Source organism: Phyllobates terribilis, unplaced genomic scaffold, assembly GCF_046119375.1.
Source record: "Phyllobates terribilis strain yellow unplaced genomic scaffold, ASM4611937v1 Scaffold_460__1_contigs__length_1441810, whole genome shotgun sequence".
Classification (NCBI taxonomy): Eukaryota; Metazoa; Chordata; class Amphibia; order Anura; family Dendrobatidae; genus Phyllobates; species Phyllobates terribilis.
Window position 1 is genome coordinate 810,598 of NW_027363220.1, and position 9,138 is coordinate 819,735.

Below are 9,138 nucleotides of genomic sequence, written 5' to 3' on the forward strand. Positions count from 1 at the left end.
ATCTAATCTGTCTCCTCTCATTTAGTTTCATCCCATTGCTTCTAGTCTTTCCTTGTGCAAATGAGAATAAAGATGATCCTTCTACAATGTGACAGCCCTTGACATATTTGTAGACAGCTATTAAGTCTCCTCTCAGTCTTCTTTTTTGCAAGCTAAACATTCCCAAATCCTGCAACCGTTCCTCATAGGACATGGTTTGCAGACCAGTCACCATTCTGGTCGCTCTTCTCTGAACTTGCTCCAGTTTGTCTATGTCTTTTTTAAAATGTGGTGCCCAAAACTGTACACAGTATTCCAGATGAGGTCTGACCAAAGAGGAGTAAAGACCGATAATGACTTCACGTGATCTAGACTGTATGCTTCTGTTAATACATCCCAGAATTGTATTTTCCTTGTTTGCTGCTGCATCACACTGTTGACTCATGTTCAGTCTATGATCTATTAGTATACCTAAGTCTTTTTCACATGTACTGTTGCTTAGCTCTATTCCTCCCATTCTGTATATGCTTTTTTCATTTTTATTGCCCAGATGTAGTACTTTGCATTTTTCCCTGTTAAAAACCATTCTGTTGGTTGCTGCCCACTGCTCCAGTTTATTTAGGTCTTTTTGAATCCTCTCTTTCTCTTCTCTAGTATTAGCTATCCCTCCTAGCTTTGTGTCATCAGCAAATTTAATCAGTTTACCCTCAATTCCTTCATCTAAATCATTGATAAAGATGTTGAACAATACAGGTCCCAGGACGGAGCCCTGTGGTACCCCACTTGAGACATTCATCCAGCTGGATGTGAAGCCATTTACAACCACCCTTTGAGTCCGATCACTAAGCCAGTTATGAATCCACCTAACAGTTGCCTGGTCCATTGCATACTTGGTCATTTTTTCAATAAGGATGGTGTGAGATACTTTGTCAAATGCTTTGCTGAAGTCAAGATATACTATATCTACAGCATTTCCCTGATCCACCCAGTCAGTGATTCTGTCATAGAAGGAAATTAAGTTAGTCTGACATGACTTGTTAGTTACAAACCCATGCTGACTCTGGTTAATCACTTCATTCTTATCCATGTACTTACATACATGTTGTTTAATAATTTGTTCAAAGATCTTTCCTGGTATAGAAGTCAGACTCACCGGCCTATAGTTCCCTGGGTCCACCTTCTTCCCCTTTTTGAAGATAGGAACAACATTTGCTCTTTTCCAGTCTTCTGGGACTTCTCCTGTTCTCCAAGAATTTTCAAAGATTATGGAGAGTGGTTCTAAAATTTCTTCTACGATCTCCTTCAGTACTCTGGGGTGTAATTCATCTGGACCTGGAGACTTGAACTCATTTATGTTAGCTAAATATTCCCTCACAATCTTTCTGTTTACAGATAACTTGGATTCCTCTATTCCTTTAAAAGGACAGTGAAGATCAGTTGATGTTACATTTTCTTTCTGAGAGAAAACAGATGCAAAATAGGAATTAAAAAGTTCGGCCTTCTCAACATCCTCTCTTACCATTTCTCCATTTTCATCCTGTAAAAATCCTATAGCATCTTTGACTTTTCTTTTACTTTTGACATACCCCCAAAATCCTTTTTTATTGCTTTTGACATCTCTTGCAAGCCTTAATTCATTGTCAGCTTTAGCTAACCTGATACGTGCCCTGCAGGATCTGCAGACTGCATTATAATCTTCTTTAGATATGCCTCCCTCTTTCCATTTAATAAACATTTCTTTCTTTCTTTTTAGCATGTGTTTAAGTTCTGTGTTCATCCATCCTGGTTTCCTTAAATGCTTCCCATTCTTCCTACTTTTCGGGATTGTTAACGATTGTGCTTTGAGAATCTCATTTTTAAAAATTTCCCATCCTTCCTGGACATTTTTGTCCCTAAGGACATCCAGCCATTGGATCCCTCCTATTCTCTTTCTGAGTCTCTTAAAATCTGCCTTTCTAAAATCTAACCTTGAAGTTTGAGTCTTCACATGTCTTCCTCCTCTAGTTATCCAAAATTCTATAATAGCATGATCGCTGCCTCCTAGGGTCCCAGCCACCTTTACCTCCTCAACCATTTCCTCCCTGTTTATAAGGATTAGATCCAAAGTAGCAGATCCCCTTGTTTTCTCCCCTACCTTTTGGAAGATAAAGTTGTCAGCAAGAGAGGATAAGAATTTGCTTGACCTGTTAGTTTTACTTGAGAGAGATTCCCAACAAATGTCTGGATAGTTGAAATCTCCCATGACCACTACGTCATATTTTTTGGAGAACTTGGTCATTTGATACATAAAGAGTTCATCCATATCTTCAGCTTGCCCAGGTGGCCTGTAGTAAATGCCTACAATGGTGTCCTTTCCGTTGTTCTCTCCTTGTATTCTTACCCAAACAGTTTCCACAGTACTCCCAGTCTCTGAAGCTTCAATCTCTGTGCAGATATATGCTTTTCTAACATACAATGCAACACCTCCTCCTCGTTTATCAAGTCTGTTTCTTGCAAATAAGTTGTATCCTTTTAGCCTTTTATTCCAATCATGTGTATCGTCCCACCAAGTTTCAGTGATTCCAATGACATCATATTCCTTTTCCTGCATTAGTAGTTCCAATTCTCCTTGTTTGTTGCCCATGCTTTGTGCATTTGTATAAAAACATTTTAGTTTGTGATTGGTTTCTCTTCCTCCCATATTTTTATTATTTAAATTGTTTTGTCTTTGTTCTTCCTTTCCACTTCCAGTAGCAGAGATCTCAATAGTATTTGTCAGCTGTATGGCTTTTTCTGGCCTTATGCTTCCCTTCCCACATTGTTCTAGTTTAAAGCTCTTCTGATGAGTGTAGCAAGGCGACTTCCAAATACATGTTTTCCAGTCTTCGTAAGGTGCACCCCATCTCTAGCAAGTAGTCCATCGTATAGGTAATTCATTCCGTGATCCAGAAATCCAAATCCTTGTTGACGGCACCATCGACGTAGCCAGTTGTTCACCTGTAGAATCTTATTCCACCTCATTGTTCCATGGCCATCCACTGGGAGGATGGATGAGAAGACCACCTGCGCTCCCAATTCTTTCACTTTCTTGCCTAAGTCTTCAAAGTCACTGCAGATGGTTTCCAGGTCCTTTCTTGCGGTGTCATTTGTCCCCACATGTATTAGCAGGAATGGGTAGTGATCTGTAGGTCTGAAAAGTCTTGATATCCTGTCAGACACATCTTTAATTTTTGCTCCTGGAAGACAGCACATTTCTCTTGAGGTTATGTCTGGTCTGCAGATAGCGGCCTCTGTTCCTCTTAACAGGGAATCCCCCATGACCACCACTCTCCGTTTTTTCTTCACAACATTCTTCTTTCTCCATCCAGGAGGATTCTGAGGGCTTACAAGGTTATTCATTGCTGGCAAAGTCTTATTTTGCTGTATTTCTTCATGGTTCTCCTGCGTGAGAGCCTGGCACTGGTTCCTGAGCAGTATGGGTGCTGACTGCCTCTCGATCCTCCTGCTTCTGTGGGTCACATGCTTCCATTCCTCTGTTTCGTCAGGTGCAGTTCGAATTTCTTCTCTTTCTGAATCATGAAGAGATAATTCTGCTCTGTCACAACAGTCAGGAGACACTACTGTTTTTCTTTACGGAAAAAAACTACCAAAAGCTGAATAATAGAGATTTTTTACCATGGGATGGCAAAACCACAGTTATTGTTTACTGGGGTATACCACACTTTTTTAAATAGAGATATTTGCGGCTGAACAGTGAGCGACACACTCAAACTGTTTTTTTTTTTAGATACAAATGGCCCAAAGTGGATAATACAGAGGTTTGAACCGTGGAAGTGCAAAACAACACTTCTGTTTCTCTAGCCTACACCAGACTATTTTCAACAGTTATATTTGTGTCTGAAAAATCAGAGACACGCTTTTTTTTGGGGGGGTGGGGGGGGACGGGGACACACCAAAAGGTTAATAAGACGGGTATTTGTACAGTGTGAAGGAGAAAAAAAAAAGGAGGATTTAGATGAAAAAAAAAAGGATTTTTCCTGGCCCCCGACACCTGGTGCTAAGTCCAGCAATATCAGCAACAGGAGCACACAGGACTGTAATGCAGCGTTTGCTGGTATAACCACTGTGTCTCCTATACAGCCTTCCTGCCTGGTATCTGGGATGGATATTAGTCCTGAAAAGGACTGTTTGTTTGTTCTGGCAGCCTTTACAGACCCTACACTAACTATTTTGCAGTTTATATCTCTCCCTAAATCAGCAGCGCTGTCCCTACACTGTCTAATCCGGAGCGACTGTGTCCAAGATGGCGGCGCCCCATTTTAAATACTCGAGGTGACGCTGTGCGGCCAGCCAATCACTGTAATGCCCACAACCAACATGGCTGCGGCATTACAGTGACTGGCTGGCAATCCCTGCATGTTCATTGGCTCTGTAAAGAGCACCAAACATGCAGGGCGGAGACCCGAGCTCCCGCCCGAGTAACCCGGAAATGCTCGGTGCTCGCCGAACATCCCGAGTAGCGTGATGCTCGGGCGAGTACCGAGCAGTGTCGAGCATGTTCGCTCAACACTATTTATTACGTTTACACCCAAAATCTCTCCTAATCCTGGAGATCAAACCTATGAAAGCAATTTATGAATGATCGTAACACCTCTATGAAGGGTAATTATCATCGCCTTCATAAATATACATTTATATGTATAAATACATATGAGGTCAATGCATAGTACTGGCACATGACTTATCACTTTCCAGGACCTTACAAAGCACCAGGAACATTCATAACAAGCGGAGGTGAAGCGATTCTGGCAACTTAATAGGAAAGTATTCTTTACAGTTAGAGCAGTCAGACTGTGGAATGCCAACCACAAGATATAGTAATGGCAGATAGTATAACAGCATTTATAGAAGGGCTGGATACTTTTTTAACAAAACATGACATTGTGGGTTATAAATAATCTAGTAATAGAAAATGTATAACTTTGGAGATAGACCTAGGACATTAAAGTTCAAACTTTTTCAACCTATGTAACTATGCAAGTATGCAGAATGCACATTAGGAAAATGCTTGAAATGCAATTCCCTATAATATTATTTTACAAGTAATTTCCTCTTAACTTTCTGCTTTGTAAAGTGCTAGTTATAAGCCCAATCTATGGATCTAAAAAGTGCAAAACACTCCTGAAACACTTGTACGTATGTTCTATAATCTGTATTTCTTATGGTGCCTAAGGGAAGCCGTAATGATAAGACTCCTGCTTGGTAACAAGTGCAGTTATTTGCCTCCATAATGAAAGTGAATTACAAATGATGAAAGGGTTAATACTTGGACCCTGCATCAGTAATAGCCCTTGTAGTAACCATGACAACTATTGTGAGGGCATAAACAAGTGTCATAAAGAAGATTCCATAAAAGAATGCCGCGCTGCCACGATCAGCGCCATTATTGATGATGCGCCTGAGGACCTTGAGCTTGACCACCCCACGTAATGTGCCAACGTTGGTGTAATTTGAAGGTTCTGGCAGGGAAAGGGGTTGTCTTCTTAGACACCCCGGGGGGAAGGGAATGTAACAGAGGGGGGGGTCCCCAAAACAAGATCCCCTTCTGTTACTATGTACAAATAGCTGCTCTTCTTTGGGAGTTCATGGATGGATCCTTGACTTTAATGGGTGATAAATTGGGAGGGGGAGGGGATATTCTTCCTAAGAGGGGTTATCCATAATGAGCAACCCCTGTAACCAAGTACCCAACTTCTTGAGAGACGGAGCTGGATCTGTAAGGGAGAAGTGGTAGATCCACCTGGGAAATCAGATCAACTAAATTCGTTCCAGCAATAAATGTGGTGACAGATATCGCAGCCAGATCTCTCCCACATCCAGTTTATCACATTAATAGTCTATATTTGTTATGTCGTTCCCTGTAAATATGTAGAAATTCTAAAACTCCGTCATATATCGGCACTAACTCTCTAAGACCAAGGGAAGGGCAGCCCTCCAGCCATGGTTCCCTAGAGGTTTCCTCCACAGGGGGTTTTCCTCTCCTGAGCGCTGCAGGGTGACTCTTCGTGAGTCGAGGGTTGTGCCATTTTCGGTGTCATGTAAATTTAAATAAAGTTGAGAACATTTGACACCTAATTGCAATGCTTTGTGTATTTATTTTGTATGTGTCTGATTTATTTTGTTTGGGAGTCGGGGTCCATCACACTTCACTGAGTCATACGTCTGGACATCTGCCGCCAGCAGTTTTGCCCCAGGGGTTGCCCCTGCTCTGGGGAGTTTGATGGAGCAGAGAAGACAAGAATTACAGCACTCATCCTCAGAATAAGGACTTCTATTACAGTACTACAAGCAGCTTCCTCACCTCATTCAAACAGTGAGTATTTTGGGCTCTAATTTACATCAGTATTTGTAAGCTGAAAACCAGAGGGGAACAAACACAGTGAAAAATAGTAACTGAAACACTTTCACCTCTTCTGTTTTGGATCCACTCCTGGCGTCTGCTAACAAATACTGATGCAAAATATCGCCATGGAAGTGCCCTAAATTCTTACGGACTGATTTGACTGTTTGAGTTGCAGTCAAGCAACAGAGGTTGCAAGCGTTAAAGGAGTAATCTGGTATCAAAAACCCCTGTCCCCCTTGCCATTTTTCTCTATCCTGAACCTGTGCTGCCTGCCCCGATCTCAGATTGTCTGACCTAGTCCTTGTCTTCGCTCTCCTGTGTCTGGTACCCTGGTACCTCCGGAATGCTGCTGCAGTCCAGGGGACTGCACTGAAGTGGTACCTGGTGTCTACCGGCGGCCCAGTCTAGCCTCACCACCAGAGGTTCTAGTGGAGACCCAATAGACATCTAGTCACAACCCTCCCGTGGGGCAGTGGGTCCATATCCACCAGCGCTACACCCACATAGCAAATGTGGTACCAATATTCAAGAAGGGGATAACATCTGAGCCTGGAATTTATAGGCCGGTAAGTTTAACTTGTACTGTGGGCAACATCTTTGAGGGTTTTCTAAGAGATACTAACCTGGAGCACCTCAATAAGATTAACTAATCTGCAAACTAATCTGAAAAGATTCTATGGGGAGGTAAGTTCTAGGTTGGACCAGGGAAACTTAGTGGATGTTGTCTATCTGGACTTTTCAAAGGCATTTGATACGGTGCCATACAACAGGTTGGTACATAAAAATGTTCAATATATTATATGGTAAACTTGCTCCACGAAAGAACAAGTCCTTGTGTGGTCGATGGAAAAATCAAGGAAAATATCAGTGATGCGGTCGTTACCTCTTGACAGCTCCATTTCGTACTTGTTCTCTAGTCCCTCCATGGCCACGGTGATAAAAAATTCCCTGAAAAGCTCATTATTCTAATAAAAAAAAATACAAAGTAAGGAGCTGACACAAAGGAGAGCAGACAGCTCGTATGTCGGAATAAGCAATTGCAGTTACCTTAATTTTCTCAAAGAAGGTGCCATTAATCACTATGTCGTACGCCGTACAGCCGCCTCCACCTGTAGGACAAAGTGCACCAGGACTTAGATACTTTGCGGTGCCGACTCAATCCATTGACCTTAGTAGGGCTGCTATGAATAAGTGGTATAAGTTCTTAAAGGGGAATCCAAGTATTGGACAATCCCTTTAAGTCCTAAATCTAAACCAAAAAAAGTTCAAAAGTCAACAACAAGATGTCAAACTTTATTCCGCAGACTGGAAGTGGACCTACCAGAACCTGTGGAGATGGCACCTTTGACCATTGAGGATTAGTAAGTTGTAATACTTGCTATTTTAACCCCTTTAAGGATATCTCTGGACTACCCCTTTAAAAAGAGACGCGCTGTATTAAAAAAACAAACAAAAAAAAAACGTACTATTATCAACTTCAACGTGGGGCTCTCCAAGGCTCATGGGGACTCGATAGCCGGAGGGATCATCAGATTCCAGGATGCTGACTAACTCCTGCTCCGTCAGGTCCGGGGCCGCTGGGATCTGGTTTGACTTGCAGATGTTAATAAAGATTTTGGTATTTTTGGATGTGCGAGTTTTAATGCAGAAACCTAACACAGAAATAAAAACAAAAAGTGAACAAAAACACAATAAAATCGGCAAAAGCCAAGCAGCATTTACATGTAATCAACTGTATAAGAAAAAACGATGTGACCCCCCACGTTGGTTGCATCATGTGACCGTTGCAGTCAATAAGACCCCACTGCCCCACTGTGGTATCTGTCACATAATATGCACAAAGTAATCTGGATAATAATCAGAGGACGCCCATCTCACCAGGCTGGGGTCTGATCTGTCTGCTTTCTGGTAAGTTCGGTATTCTGCTCTGTATCTCCTGTTTGGCCTGAAATGAGGCAACAAGTGAGAATCAGTGAGTAACATGAACAGGATGGTTCTGCAAACTGATTTTTCCTGCAACAAAATAGTACAACTGTGAGGGGTCTAAAGCCAACAATACACATTAGGTAAATGTTGGAGACTGCCGCGCTCCCGGCAGCTGACGGAGGAGACATTCACCCGGTGATTGCTGGCCTCTCCAATTCATCTTTCGTACCTTCATCAGCATCTGTTCATACAGCGCTTCCGCCATGTTTGTGTTCAGTTCTGCAGAGAGCAGCGACTTGTCAGACTCCATTTTTTCGGTCAAAGACAGAAGCTCAGGGATCTTGTTTTATAAGAGAAAACCTGAAAAATGAAAATATGTATTAATCTTCTCCACAGACAACGACAAGGGGAGAGTGCGGGAGCCCGACGGCCCGCGGCACGAGGGGGTGCGGGAGCCCGACAGCCCACGGCACGAGGGGGTGCGGGAGCCCGACAGCCCACGGCACGAGGGGGTGCGGGAGCCCGACAGCCCACGGCACGAGGGGGTGCGGGAGCCCGACAGCCCACGGCACGAGGGGGTGCGGGAGCCCGACAGCCCACGGCACGAGGGGGTGCGGGAGCCCGACAGCCCACGGCACGAGGGGGTGCGGGAGCCCGACAGCCCACGGCACGAGGGGGTGCGGGAGCCCGACAGCCCACGGCACGAGGGGGTGCGGGAGCCCGACAGCCCACGGCACGAGGGGCTGCGGGAGCCCGACAGCCCACGGCACGAGGGGGTGCGGGAGTCCGACAGCCCTCGACACCAGGGGGTGCGGGAGCCCGACAGCCCACGACACCAGGGGGTGCGGGAG

At 43.8% G+C, this 9,138-nt stretch overlaps 1 long non-coding RNA gene across 1 annotated transcript; it reads right to left on the reverse strand.

The window, feature by feature from the left end:
• Positions 1-7,243: 7,243 nt before the first annotated feature.
• Positions 7,244-8,008, reverse strand: LOC141229223 (uncharacterized). Its single transcript, XR_012295952.1, has 3 exons — positions 7,828-8,008; positions 7,409-7,470; positions 7,244-7,326 (listed from the first exon to the last, which is right to left on the reverse strand). It is a non-coding gene; the product is annotated as an uncharacterized lncRNA (long non-coding RNA).
• Between the last annotated feature and the right edge of the window lie 1,130 nt (positions 8,009-9,138).